The following is a 16,630-nucleotide window of genomic DNA, read 5'->3' as shown; positions in this document are numbered from 1 at the left end:
AACCCCCCCCCCCCCCCCCACCCCATTTTAATACTTTGATTGACTCGTTTAATAAATGCAATATGTATAGATAATATCCTCCATTAAATACATTGTTTAGATAACATGAAGACCTGTTAAAGCATTGGTGACCTCTGCCTGCGGCGATAAGCTTACACACAGTCTCTGTCAGAGTAGTTAAAACTCATTTCTGCGACAAATGGCTTGCAAGTAGTTCTCAGTGGAATAACAATAACCTGTCTGAACACGGTATTTCCAAACCTTACAAAAACCAGCCCTGACAAAAATGAAGTCTAGTTAAACGGAGAGGGTCTTACAACCCACATCGCAAGTCTACGTAGCGTAACGTTTAATAATACTACCAGTCTGGTATTAAAACAAGAAAACTGTTTTTCCAGATCCTAAATCATGAAACAATACTTTGAGGGAATTCGACAACAAAATACCTCAAATATCATTATACGGAGAACTCCCAATACATGTATACATATGTCAAAACAAAATAACCAGATATTGCTAAAAAAACTCCCAAAACGATGAATTGAATGCATCGACTTTCAACCTAACCCAACATGAATCCAGTGTCAGTGCTGACCTGGTCGAAATACAGCGACAGAAAGCATGGGTTCGTGATCTATACCGTGTGACATGTTTGGCAATCAACTTCTTCTAGAATATCACAACTCGGAGTCAAAATTAGAAAGAAGCAGACAGAATCCTCCGCGAGTTTGACGAATTTCCTTTTGACTTAAATAGAGAACTCAAAAGACGTGTAAAAATCAGTCAAGGGGAGGCAACTTCTGTCAAATTTGCGCACGATATCCACGCACTAATTTCAGTTCTTGAAGGTGAAAACTTTTCGACAATAAAAGACCTTATAAATGCCGGGAAGAAAATCAGCAGGAAATCATCCGTATTAGGGACGCCAAATGCAGCTACATCGCATAACATCTGTCAATGCAAGGCAGAGATAACCTAGTTTATGGCAATAATTTCATCGATTCAAGCAGAAGTTTTATTAATGCATAAAGACGTGCAGCAACACAAAACATGCAAACAAACACTATGGCAGAGCTCAAAATAGAAGTATCAGGAAACCTTCACAATATAAAAGCGAACATGGATGAACTCACAGCGTGCTTCTCATCCTGCCGGACAAGTATTGTGGATAGTGGTAATTCATGCAAGACAAATATACTTCTCAACGCATGTAATGTCAAACAAATGCAAGGCAATTTCCTAAATATATCTTTTGCTTTGGCAAACCTAAAGGTGTGTGTTCGAGGAAATGTATACTAACACAAGGTTCACCAGGTGCAGAATTTGATACCCCAACCCCAACCCATACCGTCTCTAACAGTAACTGTGCCCAACCAGAATCTGATATCCCAGACTCAAACCACGCACTCCACAAAAACAACAATGCCCCCAAAAATTCCATTAACCAAAGCCCAAACCGATCTCCCCTTGATACAACTGTCCCAGAACAGTTTGATACAACCAGTTCGAATCACACCCTCCATGAAAACAACTTTGCCCAACGCAATGATTTGATATCTTCACCTGAGGATGATGCTCTTACTGAAGTACAAGATTTTACACGAGTTGTCCAAAATAAATGTGAATATACAGCTTACAGTTACCGATACAGAGGTTATTGGAAAAGATTTTTCTTTTGGGGGTCTTCCTATCCAACCGATTATAACGGACCGAAAGGTCTGACAACCCAAATAGAAAACCCGTCTCTTTGGTGATACAATCCATGATTTAAATCTAGTCGAGTCTCAGGGTTCAAACTTAAGATAACAAACACAAGTAACTTCGCAACCTTGCCGAAACAGCAAATGCCACCAATCGGTGGTACTGATAGGCCCTGAGAGACATAGCATACAGATTATAGTGATGACTTCTTGCAGTATGTTCGTCGGCGAACGAAACGCTTCTATGTTGTATGTTTCCAACATACGGTTACACAAGCAAAATTGGCAAAGTATGTAAGAAAAAGGAGTCCTACAGTCACCAAAGTCTCAAAACAGTTATAAAGACCGTAATAATTATATACCGCTTGATCAAAGAGCACGAAAGGCCAATAATGAAAGGTCCCGTTACTCGTCTGATACGTGGCATTATAACCGTTATAGAGGTGATCGGTATAGTCCGGCCGATTACAATCCCTATAGCGCTCTTGGCGATGACGTGGAATAGAATCTGAGCGTCAACAAATGGTTATTTATCAAAATAAGTGTAATCTAAAAATAGCAACATGGAACGCAACTGGAATCATGTCAAGTGCAAGCTACTTAGCAGCCTTTCTAACGAATAATAAAATAGACATATGTAGAATATCAGAGTACTGGCTCTTCAGGCGGGATCTTAGATAGTATAAACACTGAATATACAAGTTATGCAATATCTGGCCCTGACTTTGATAAACAATACTCCAGGAAAGTAGGCAAAGGAGGCATTGCTCCTCTTTGGCACAGAAACTTGAACACAGTAGTAACCACACTAGAACTAAACTATGAAACTTTCATCGGTATTCAAATTATGACATCCTCAAGCTGTTATAAATTTATAGCACAAGTATACTTTCCTTGCAAAAAAACAAACCGCCTCGGTAGCCTAGTGGTAGAGCGTCCGCTTCGAGTACGGGAGGTCGTGGGTTCGATCCCCAACCGCGTCATACCAAAGACATAAAAATGGTACTAGCAGCTTCCTCACACAGCATTAAGAGTGTAGTGCTAGGACTGGTCAGCCCGGTGTCAGTATAATGTGACTGGGTAGGGTATCATGTCACGTGTCTACGGCGTGATATTCCAGTGAGGCAGCACTATAAAGTTGGGCATTGTGCTCACTGCTACAAGTAGACACCGTCGTTTATATGACTGAAAAATTGTTGAAAAAGACATTAAACCAGAACACATCCACCTTGAAAAAACATTCCAAACGCCTGTTTAAGCAATACCTCGAAAAGTTAGAAAATATGTATTTATCACAATAAAGGTCCATTGTTTATCATGATTGATAACAATGATGAACTCGAATCAAATCGCACTCAAACCCCGATTTATAAAGATTATAAAATAGAAAAAGTGGAACTCCACAGGTCGCTCAACACAACAAAAACGAAAATGTTGCAGGTTCGGTTTGATTGAGCCTGTTCATGGACGGTAGTGGAAATGCATGCTACCGTCCACGTCCTCTAGCACCGGGTTGACCAGGTATTAACATTTACACATGCTAAAAGTACAAAAAACAATTTAGAGACATCCGCAGTTGTGTTCATACGGCGGTGCACATGGAACCTTCAGTGCTACAGTATGGTCCCCAGTTTAAATAATGGGTTTGCCCTAAACCAGAAAACAATGGGCAGAACTAAACAAACTGGAATTTAGAAAGGGGATCTGAGGGTATGGAGCCTGCATATCACAGGAACTGCTAAAAGATAAAATTAAAAAGCAGGCACAAATCTTATGGCAAAATTTGATCTTAAATCATTAAATACACTTGTTGCGTGCCGTGGATCAAAGTTCAGCAATGTACCGTATAACAGTAATAGACAAACACTTAAATAGATCATTATAATTGTAGAGGATACATTTTTACAAAATGTAATTGATTGTCAAATTTTAAATGAGGATGCGCTTAATGTTTCGACACATCGAACTATTGTTTGTTCTGATTATATACATGCGGAAGTAGAAAAAGAGCACACGAGTACCCGTTATGAGATAAATTGGTGAAATATTAAGCAGGAAAATTTAAGTTGCATATAGAGCAGCTGGCTGGGATTTCTTAAGTCTTTTAAAGGAGTGAAAAAAATTTTCAAAATCGGAGTAAAAGTAAGAAAGTTATGAACATTTAAATATTTGGTCAAATTGGCGGCCATTTTGTTTCCATGGCAACAAAAAACAAAATGACGGATTTAACAAATATTAAGATACACATTTGAACTGCATTTACTTATTACTGTAAAATAATTTCTCTACTTTTTCCAGCTATAATGAAAGAAATTATCATGTTTTACATCTTACACTTAAGGTTTAGGAGTATATCACCAAAACACAGAAATATTTTACAAACGAATAACATCGTTACCAATATTTTACTTAACCATTACATGTTCTGCCGTACTGTCCCGTACTGAAAATATTCTGAAAAAGTTGTTCCCCTTTGAAAATGAATGCCATTTGTAAAGAAATAAAAATAAACAATTGCTGAAAACTGTGTTCCACTTAATTATGTAAAATTTCAACACTCGCATGCGATTGCAAATGAATCAAAACTAACATGTGTAACAGTTCTTTGAAAATGGTGAGTTTTTGAAGGCGTTTGACTGTCTGAAAGTGGGTCCCATTTAGGAAGTCCTTTTTTCGGAATTTAATGTTTATTTTAGTATACTGACACTTGTTTTGTTGTTTTTGTAATGATAGCGTGTATATTACTTATATTACTCTATAAAACAAGAGTCAGTATACTGATATAAGCATTGAATTCCGAAAAAAGAACTGTTTAAACAGGCCCCACTTCCAGACAGTCAAGCGCTTTTAAAAACTCACCATTTTCAAGGAACTGTTACACATGTTTGTTTTGATGCATTTGTAATAGCGTGCGAGTGTTGAAATTTCACATAACTAGGTGGAACACAGTTTTCAGCGATTGTTTATTTTTATTTCTTTACAAATGGCATTCATTTTCAAAGGGGGACAACTTTTTCAGAATATTTTCAGTACGGGACAGTACGGCAGAACATGTAATGGTCAGGTAAAATATTGGTAACGATGTTGTTCGTTTATAAAATATTTCTGTGTTTTGGTGATATACTCCTAAACCTTAAGAAACATATGAAAATTAGTCTTTTAAAAGGTTATTTGCTAAATAAATTATTCAGCAGTGTGTAAATGACGTCATAAATACACTAAAATGGCTGCCTCCATTATCAGCCATTTTCTTAAATTTCAAACTGCCATATCTTTTTCAATAGTTGTCCAATTTTAAAAATTCTTTTAGCGTTATGAAAGGCTTGATGATGGCTTTCGTATGAAATTAACTTATTTTCAGGCTTTCCTTACCCCTTAAAGTGCGCACTGAAACTTAAAATAAGTGATACTCAAGAAATAGACGACCTATACTCAGCTACAGTTCTCAGTCTAGCGACATACTTATATATACATAAAATACGCTTTAACCCCTATATTAAGCCGTACTGGAATGATACACTAACGTCCATCCATAATGATATGAAAGGAAAGAGGCAGATATTGTTAAATGAAAATTAGTCGAAAGAGACGTTCTCCTATAGTAACTACAAGAGGGTCATGGTGACTCTATATCGTTCACCTGTTAGACTTGGCCTTGGAATCATGAAGATAAACATTCTGACCAAGTTGCATGAAGATAGGGTCATATAAGTGGCCTCAAGAGTGTTAACAAGATTTGTCCGGGTGACCTAGTTTTTGTCCCCACATGACCCATTTTCTAACTTGGCCTAGAGATCATCAAGATACACATTCTATGCAAATGTGTTTCAGATCAAAGCATAAATGAAACTTGTATATGGCTGAAACGGCCAAATCAGAAAATGTTGCCTCTTTCAGGGGCAGTAACTCTAGAACACATGATGTAATCTAGCCAGTTTTGAACTAGTTTAACAATCAAACACACCTAAAAACTTCAAAAAATCAAAATTTATAATGTCTATAACATTAAAAGATTTTTCTAAACATATTGTCTTATTTTAACAAACACTTAATTCCTCTATGCATTTAATGCAGCATCAGGATAAAGCAGTCGCAAGATTTAGATCGACCTCTGTTGTACATATGTAGGAAGGCATTCATAGTGAAACCAACGTTCACTCCACACAGTAGAAACCTTCCCTAGTAGACAGCATACACACTTGGCACAGTACATTGTCATCTTCAGCTGGAGTGGGTAAGTATTGGATGTTTGTTGTTTCATTTGCGCCTTTTTCTCCAGTACATGCCTGTTTCTGCGTTGGGCTAAGATCAACAGAATTATCGGAACACAGTACAATTCGGTCTCTTTAAAGGTTTTCACCGAGGCTTTGGTACTGCTAAGTTTGAAGAAGGCTCTAACAAAATATTGACAAGTTCGTCGGATACAATGCCTTACTTGAAAAAACTGTTTTGTTTTCTTGCAGGTTTAGACTCGGTGGAAGTGAAGGTGTTGGAGAGCAATCATCTGTCTTCGAAGATGAGGGGACTAGAGACTTGACTTTAGATGGATTGTCGGGAACTATTCCTGTACACTTGAATGCATTTAAAACTGACTGTCCTTTGATTTTGTTAAGTGCTTGGTAAAGGATCTTTGGAAAGAGGCTCCTGTATAAAGTTTTTCATCCTCAAGTATCAAAGCTGGACAGCCAGTTTGTCTACACACTGCTTCACAATATTGAAATACCCAGCATCCTGAGGTAGAAGTAAATGTGACGTGTGGGCTTGGATATACATCAGATCTACTCTGTTTTCTCTTGCAGCATCAACAAACATCTTTGATATGTGTGAGGCATGGTTGCCTAATATGAGGCGAACAGGTCAACAGCTCCAACACACGGTACGAACAAAAACTGAAACCATTCTACAAACAGCCAGACCCTGATGATCTAAAACCCAGACGCCAGGCAATCCATCTTCACAGTTTCTGGAAAGTACTTGTGAAAAAAGCAGTAGTTGGGGCATTGTTTTCACCAGTAGAAGATCTGGCATACAACATTGTAACATGACCGGAAATATTAACCATGGCGGGTCCCTGTCGATACGACAACCTTTTCACTGTTATTGATAGTACCAGAACAACCAGTTTCATCACAGTTGTATATGTTAGTAGGGACATTTTTAAGAGACAGTTCTTGAATTGTAGAATTGAGCTGAGCAAAATAGTCACCAAATATGTCCTGTGAGACTGAATTCCTATCCCTCTGTAAGGCATTGCTTTTCTCAAAGAAAAGTTAGGATTTCTTTTCAAGGAAGCGTATATCCATTTGTCTGACGGAATATTAGAAGTTGGATTGCGTTGTTTAATTGTTTCATCCGCAAAGCGTTTGATGTCGTCACGTGTAAGAGGAAGACTCCTTGATGCCATGTACTTAACGTAGGAAACCAAAGACTCTTCCTTCTCAGGTTTCATTATTCTCTCCGGACCAATTTGTGTAATGAAACCAGCATATTGGCCATTTATATGATCTCTTAATGTATTATATGGAACCCAGATTCTTTTGCAGCTTTGCGGATGGAAAAGTTATCATTAGTGGCCAATCGTTTTGCTACTTCAAATGTACTTTCAACATGAATCATTTGACCTTTAGGCATGCTGAAAATAAAATATGATTCCATACGAGCGATTTGTTTATGTATTTTATCTATAGACCTACCTATTTATCTACAATATAATATAATACAAATAAAAAATTCATTTACGGTCGGCATTAGATAGCTATTGACCTACTACATAGTTATAACATATTTATTTTATTCATTATTCTTAAGTATTGATCATGCCACCTTTTGTGGCAACAAGAACAGTCACACATTTTATCCGATGTCGGATAATCATTTAATCCAACTTGTTCTATGGCGCGGTGAATCTTTTTATCTCAAGCGTCTACATGACGCAACTAATGAAGGCGCCATTTTTGTTTTGACCTCCCGAGAGGTGGGCGTGTTTGTGCACCTCTTTTAACATTTAATGGTACTGTCCAAATGGAAAGATGGACATGTTCATTAAAAAAATTTAGCAGGGTAAGGGTTAAGCGAATGCTTGATAATAAGGCACACGCTGTTTTGTGAAAAACACATGTATAAAAGTAAATGATTATAAAGAACGGTTTCAGATGTGTGATTTTGATCGATTCACGTACTAAATTTTCTCTTTTCCGTAGATGAAAAATAAACGAATTTTGACATGCATGTAGCACTATTAAGAATCGGGTGTTTTATTTCAGAAACAAAATATATACCAAATACCAGAAGAAAATACATAAAAGTGCACAACCACACGGAGTTTTCTTTAAGGGAAGTAACAGAGGTAAAGTTAGTGGTATTTTTTTACATGTAGAGTAGTTTATAAAACTATACAATCCATGTTTTGATTACACTATTTAGCAATAATAAATAAAAGTACTTTTACTTTTAGTAAACGTATCAATAATAAATAAAAATACTTTTACTTTTAGTAAACGTATTTGCAAAGTGTTAAATTCCTTCGATGGAATTTAAATGTTTGAAATGTTCAGAAGTTTTAAATTATTTCAGCATCGTTTATATGTGCAAATTCTAAAAAAGATATCATCGTTAATATGTGCAGATTCTAAAAACGATATCATCGTTCGTTAATATGTGCAGATTCTAAGAAAGATATCATCGTTAATTTGTGCAGATTCTAAAATATATATATTATCGTTATTATGTGCAGATTCTAAAAAAGATATCATCGTTCATATGTGCAGATTCTAAAACAATATGATTGTTAATATAAATTAATAATAAGCAACTCTATTTAACGTCGTAAATAGGTTATTTCGGTACATAGTATACTTGTTTGTTTAATGTTTATAAGTTTTTTTACCACATAATCAGGTTTAAACAGTGTTGTTATATATGTTCTGCTCCTTTGAGATCATGGAGTTCGTTCAATGTTAAAAATAGAATCCCGCTAAAGGCGGTGTTAATTAGAGAGTGTTAAAGGTGCTGCACACAAACAGACTAGAGCTGTTATAATACTTTGTTGCATTATATACTTCTCAAAGTATCTTTGTAGATTATATTATTTTCATTTAAATCATTTTTACGACGAAAGAGAGATGTTTCCTCAGTCTGTTCATATAAAAACTTAAGTGTTGTTTATATTCGATATATATGCATTTAAACCGTTTATATGGTATATGTGAATAAGGACGGACAAATTAAAGACATTCTTTTGTAGCAGTCTGATTTCATATTAAGCTTCACAAATAATAAGCAACGATTTTACCTCACACATTTTAGCCAGTGCTTTAGCAACTTGCTATAGCTCTAAATCAACTACCAAGTTTCAACCTCGCGACGTCTGAGTTTTCCTTCTATTTCTATGTGACCGTATCATATCACCTAAATATTCTGGACGTGTAAAAAATATTCCAATATTTATTTTTCATAATCTTGGTATTGCGTGGATTTGTGAGCAATTCAGGACTACTGTTTTAAACAACAAAATCCAACAGCAACGGATTCTATATTTATGAACTTTATATTCACATTCGAAATATTCGGAATCACTCCGCTCTAGGGTTAGAGTTAAGGTAAGAGTTAAGGTAAGAGTTGAAATTTGACCCCCCCCCCCCCCCCACACACACACACCCCAGGACAAACTTAGTTTTACATAGAGTTGTATAGAGAAAACCTTTAAAAATCTTCTTGTCCTAAACCACATTGCAGAATGCTTTGATGTTTGTCATGTAGTTGTTTAGCGGACCTCTACAAACATTGTTCAAATCATAACCGGTCTATGCACAATGAATGTTTATTCTTTAGTTGTATCGGTTGAAATATCGCTCAATAAGCACTGGCTATTGGTCCTTTCAGGGCTTTTGATTATACATATGTGGCCCAGATTTGGAGCCTAGATGATATAATTTTCAAACTGACATAGATTAAATAAAGACTAACACTATGTTAGTTTTCATGTAGATCAAGCTGAAAATTTTGCCCCAAAAATGTTAACAGTGAGTTTCAATGGGTTAGCCTAGTGGCCTAGTTTTGGACTGTTTATGGTCCAGTATCGAACTTTTCCAAGATTATATAAAGGGTAACATTGTAATTGAGTTTTATTAAAATTGTGACATCCTAGGTGTTTGTAAATTAATTATTGACTAGGTACGACGGACACCAGACCATTCAACTATACTATCAGAACTCTCATGCTTAATGTCAAATATCAGGTTAGCTGATCGTCGAAGAATTATCTGAGCCGTACCATGAGAAAACCAACATAGCGGCTTTGCGACCAGCATGGATCCAGACCAGCCTGCGCATCCGCGCAGTCTGGTCAGGCTCCATGCTGTTCGCTTTTAAAGCCTATTGGAATTGGAGAAACCGTTAGCGAACAGCATGGATCCTGACCAGACTGCGCGGATGCGCAGGCTGGTCTGGATCCATGCTGGTCGCACACCCACTATGTTGGTTTTCTCATGGCACGGCTCATCTGGACATTTGTGATCATGGATTCTACGAAAATTAAGTCATTTGAAACAAGAAATAGTTACTGAAGTTTGACAGTAACAGTACGAGCGCTATTTTGGAATCGACATTGCCTTTAAGATCATGGAGTCCAAAAAAAATCTATTTGAAATAGAATTATCGGCGTGGCCGTACGCGTGTGCTACTTGTAATTAGTGTGGTATTTATTTGTCATTCTTTAGGAAGACGAATTCAAAGTCATTTTAATGAATATTCGTTCATTTCTGGAAAAGGGCATTTTAGGTTCGACTTTATAGATAACTGGTCGCTGAATTCTACATTAAGCTCAAAACTGGTTTTACTCATAAGACTTGCGCTGACTGTTAATATATAGCTCCATATATGTATATGTAAAGTTTTGGACCAACTTCGGACCATTCTGTGGACTTTAGGTTGTGGATGGTTGAAATACCTTCAATGTTATGGAGAAGCTCCCTGAAGGTTACGCAACTGATGGAAGGGAAAAGAAATGATTAGGGGCCTGCGTGGCATTGTTGGCATCAAACCGTATGGGTTCGCAATATTTTTCTGCGTATAGAAGTCTTTCATGTGAGGAAGCCGTCCAACTACGGATTGCCAGTGCTCGCTCGTGAAGAAATATGTTCGGAAGAGTCTTTTCGCAATCATGAAAGCCTGGAAAGTCGCCATATGACCTGTAATTATGTCGATGAGACGTTACACCTAACATAAATGAACAGGCAAACAAAAAATGTGATCACTCATTTTTTTTGACAAAGTAGCAAGCAAAGACAAAGTAGCAATCACCTCAAAGTGCTATATTATATATCACAATGCTTCAGACAAGGAAACAAGGAAAACATGGTGTACCATCATCATTATGTCTGATAGATTGTAAAAGCGTGTCATTAAAACTGTTTAATTATCGTTTTACACGATTTCTGTATATTAATGATTTATCATAATTAATTATTTTTTAATGCTCTTTGTAGTTAGATGGATCCTATCGAACTTAACAAAACTTCTAATTGTTAAAAATTCAGTTAAGATGAAGCATTTTACATATGTAATTAGCATAAGAGTTTCTAGTTTCTGATTTTTACATCACAATAATTACTTTTAAGGTTAAATAATATTCTTGTAAGAATTACCGCTCATTGTATTTAAACCGTAAAATATCACGGTCGGTGTAAATTTATGCAGGTTTCCAAATTGAATGTAATGTAAAGAAAATCAGTTACCAAACTGGAAGAAAAAGAACATTTTACTCTAATAACATTACTGGCACACTGCACGTTTACGTATCAGAGCATTTCGATAAATGTTAAATTTTCAAGTTACATTCCTTTCGTATAAAACTAACTTTGCAATATCACTTGATGTATTGCAATAGCTACTTGTAAAGGTTGACATATTTCGGCCAATAGCCAGTGTTTCAAGTAGTCAATGAACTTGTTAGGAAATAATTATTTTAAGATATCCAATGGGCATCTTTCACCAAAATATTTTGTCTTCAGATATTCAAGCCCTCGTCAATTATATCTACTTTCAATTACTAAATATATCAATTATGTTTACATATAGAGCTATATTCATAATTTAATGTCATGCAGTAACAACAAGATAGCCAGTTTTTCAGTGGTAATACACATTAATACTGCGTTTATCTACACGCGTATGTGCTATTTTAAACCTAATGAATAATATTATTAATACATATAAACTTGTTAATTTTCTGTTAACATAAACCATATGAAGTCATTGTTCATGTTTTTGAATATGATATTTGGATCTAATATAGCTTTAATGCTTTATTTAGATAAAAAGTACTGTTGGTAGTAATGAATAACACAATTTACCGTGTGAAAATTACTTAGAAATATCTTTAAGCATCTGCTCTTTCGTACTCAAATTGAAGTTTTCAAACTTTAAGGTAAAATTTTGTATGATTCGATACGTAAAAATTGACTAAAGTTGCCAATCATTGATTAAATCCGTTAGTCGTATCTAAGGAAGCATAAAGTTTGCTTTATGCGACGCTACAAGAATTTCTATGAATGTGACATTTCCTATTTGACTTTTGCCACTGTTTTTTTATTATTGTAATATACAATTTATCTATTAATTTGTATTTTGAAGATTTGATTTTTTCTCACTTTCGCTGTGCTAATTTTTTAATTAGCATTTTCCAGTGATACTATTTGAAGACACGTTTGTATCAAACACGTCAATAATTAAATAATTATCACATACACTCAGTTTCAAATACATATGAACTAAGTTATATCAAAACTACCAATACTTATGAAAATATTTCAATTTTGTATTTTATATACATGTATGTTAAAATTTTATCACCTTTGTAAAGCAATGCAGCAAATTCAATATTCTAGCTGGCATGTAATGCAGATAACATTAAATTATTATGTTGATTTCTGAGGTATCAGAGCAGCAGGCAAAATGTTTTAAGCGTGATTGCATAATTATCATTGAGAATAGATGTCACAAGAAATGGCGCCAGAGAACTATATAGATATATATCTATATCTTTTTAAAGATATGTTTAACATTGAAAACGCTTGCAGTAAAAAAAAATATAACTTATAGGAAAAGTAAAACGACTACTGCTGATTTTTCATGGCGATTGAACTTTTCTCTATTCTTTATATATTTTATTCCTGCACAAGTATTTTACCGATTTATATAAATATATTCGTATATATATTCATATCGGAACCCTCTCTTTCATTTATAATTTTAGTATTACCCCCCTTTGATAAAGAGGCAAATCACATTTTGTCTTTCGTGTCATAACAAAAATCAGCGAACACTATCAGGAAGCACTAACCTTTATTTACAGCGAACATTGAATGTCAACTGGAAATAAGGTGGCGAACAGTAAAAATGCGGATGGTAAACCGGAAGTTACTGTTTTTTGTTTAAGCAATATGACGCACAGTTATACTGGGAACCAGGCAGCGTTAACCCACTGTGCTATTTCCTGACCTTATATTTCACAGGGTAAAACCAAATATAATGCCTAGTTGAAAGCAAACAACCATTCGACTGAAACAGGTAGCGTTGACCAATCGATGGAATCTTAATATTTTCTCCCCTTTTTTGGATTTTGTTTCCCGGCTTCTCCTATTACACTCAGCTACATTCAAAATTGAAAATAACCGAAAACAAAAGAACGGCTTAGAGTCGTAGCTCAAAGCCTACAAGGATAAAAGACCAATAGGAAAAACCACGCCGGCCACACACACAACTACACATGGAAATAAGGGTACTTACTAATGTATAATTGTGCACATCGGCTAAGCACATATATACACAAATTAATCTCAAAATTTAAAAAAAAAAAAACATATAGACATAAAAACAGACAAACAAACATGAATAGAAAATACAAAAGGGCACTGCCTAATATAGAACGGTCAGTAACAAAACCAACACTGACGAATTTAACGCCAGGTATATCAATATCATTTAACACCCATGTTGTTTCTGTATCACAAGACAGTGTATCACTAAAATAACCCTCGACTGTCTTCTTGTTTCTTGTTTAATTTTCACCGATGTTCTTATTTTTTGTTATTGCATAACCGTCATAATAAAGTAGTAAAATTACAAGCTTTACGATAAATAGAGATACACACTAAACTTTAAAGTTATCTATGCGCATCTTTCACTAAAACAGTTTATTTTTAGATACAAACTTAAATTATATAGAAAATCCTTATCAATTGAATCTGACGTGACTAAATATATAAACTTTAGATGTAGAGCTAAATTCACAACGTGCCATGATTGTGTTTGCTTTGGGTTAAATGCCGTTTTTCAACAGTACGACGGGCAGTTAACCTAACCAGTGTTCCTGGATTCTATACCAGTACAAACCTGTTCTCAACAAGTAACTGCCAACTTCCCCACATGAATCAGAGGAGGAGGACAAATGATGACACAATGTCTTTTATCAAATTGTCACGGAGAACAACATGTCATGAGTAACAGTCATTTGTTACAAGTGGTAGTACAGTGGTTTTTTTGGGTTTTTTTTTTGGGGGGGGGGGGGGGGGTGTTTAACGCCGTTTTTCAACAGTATTTCAGTTGTGTAGCGGCGGGCAGTTAACCTAACCATGTTCCTGGATTCTGTACCAGTACAAACCTGTTCTCCACAGGTAACTGTCAACTTCCCCACTTGAAACAGAGGTGGAGGACGAATGATGTCAGACACAATGTCTTTTATCAAATCGTCACGGAGAACATACGCCCCGCCCGGGGATAGAACTCGCGGCCCCGAAATCCGTTGATCTGCGCTCTTCCTACTGAGCTAAGGGGGCGGATTCATTTATAATGTGTAGATCTATATATGCTGTTTTAATCCTTATATACTGTACTTTTCACACACAAACCATGCTAATATTATGGTCAAGAAATACTTGTTGATGTTTTCATGTACGAACTTGGGTCTTATATATCTTTAACTGTGATAAATAAACCAAATGGGCCAAAATACAGATTAGACAGAGAGCAGTTTAAGATATAGCAAAATATTCCAAAACTTTACTAGTACGAGGGTCCTGCAAAAAGTTTTGTCGCTAATGGACTTTCGTAGTTTTATCCCAGGTATTGGACCTTAGAAAGGTTTGCGCTAGGTGGGTACCCATTTGCTCACTGAGGAGCAAAAGAAACAACGCCTTAAATATGCCCGGGAATTTTTGAAAACATAGAAGGCTTTGATAGTCGGGTTATTTCTAACTTGATGACAGGTGACGAAACCTGGGTGTACATGTTTAAACCACAGAGAAGGGCTGATAATAAGCAATGGAAGCGAAAAGATCAAAAACGCCCCTGTATTGCCAAGAGAACCATAAGTTCGAAAAAGATGTTGTACGTAATTTTCTTCAATAGTAGTGGGCCAGTAGTTCAAGTGCCTTGTCCATCTGGTCATACATTCACTGGACGATTCTACAAGAACTCTGTACTGAAGAAAGTGGAAAAGTTTTACAATAAAAAACATCCAAGCAAAGGCTGGTCAGGAGGACAACGCCTCCTCTCACAAGTGCGAGGTTGTTAAGTCTTTTTTGGCTTCTGAAAAGGTGAAAGTTGTAAACAATCAGCCTTATTCACCTGACCTGAGTCCCTGTGACTTTTTTTTATTTCCAAGGCTTAAGAAAATGCTTTCTGGAAAGAAATATATATAAGTTTAGAAGTTCTCTTGGCGGCGCCATTTACCAGTGTCTCAAACAGAAACTAAAAGAAGACTTTTTATCTGCTTTTCGTGATTGGGTAAAAAGGTTACAAAAATGTGTTTCGGTAAAGGGGGAATACTTTGAAGGTTTGTAATAAGTATAATTTTGATAAAACGTAGCACATAAGAAATCCGAACCTAAGTGACAGAACTTTTTGCAGGACCCTCGTATTTTGAGATATTCCCACATTATGTCATATCAGATATGAGTGATATTGTTCACGTGCAGGGAAATGCTATGTCATGATGTATACGTAAGGTTATTAGCATATTGACTATATAATCGTATACATAAGAGCAGTGATCTAGTAGTTAAGGTATCGGTCGCTCAGCTTTCGGTGTCGTGGGTTCGAGCCCCATTTAGGTCACGACCACGCCTTCTCATATGACACCAGTACTGGGTTTTCCAGGAAACGAACTCGAGATTGGTTCAAAAAAGTTTGAAGCTTTCATCTCAATCGAAATAGAATAAATTAGTATAAACATACCCGTAAACATAAATAATACTTTAAGTTGTAATGTTCATGTATATTGTACTCTATATTACCAATAATAATCATATATCTTTTTTTTTCTACGTTCATAGATTTAAAGATATGAAATAATAATGTTAAGTTGGCATGTAATGCAATCGTGCAATTTAAGTCTCTGATATCTTTAAAAGTGTGTAACTTTTTTGTTATATTTATAACGTAGGTATATCTATAAATTTTTGGAAAGGTCTCTCCAATCTCTAAACCTGATTTTCGAGCTAATGACTACAAAAAATAGACTACTGAAGGGAACATAATGCCTTACCAATTTCAAAGTTTGGTCATTTTATACAGTATCCGAGTAAGGAGCCTAATAATATGTTTTAAAAAAAGATGAATTGCTTCGATTTAACATTTTGTGACCTCTGTTTAATGGTTTATGCTGTATGAGGGTATACTAATGACTTTAAGAAGAATCTCAACAATTTAGGACATAGTGCCTTGAAAAACGAAATACTGTATAAAATGAATTAAAATATTTTGGTATATAGGGTCCAAGCTGAAAGCCTTCTTAAAAAATTAAGCCGCACCATTAGAAAACCAACATAGTGGCTTTGCGACCAGCATAGATCCAGACCAGCCTGCGCATCCGCGCAGTCTGGTCAGGATCCATGCTGTTCGCTAACGGTTTCTCTAATTGCAATAGGCTT

This window comes from Mercenaria mercenaria, chromosome 9 (assembly GCF_021730395.1).
Source record: "Mercenaria mercenaria strain notata chromosome 9, MADL_Memer_1, whole genome shotgun sequence".
NCBI classification, from domain to species: Eukaryota; Metazoa; Mollusca; class Bivalvia; order Venerida; family Veneridae; genus Mercenaria; species Mercenaria mercenaria.
Note: the sequence above shows the minus strand (reverse complement) of the source record.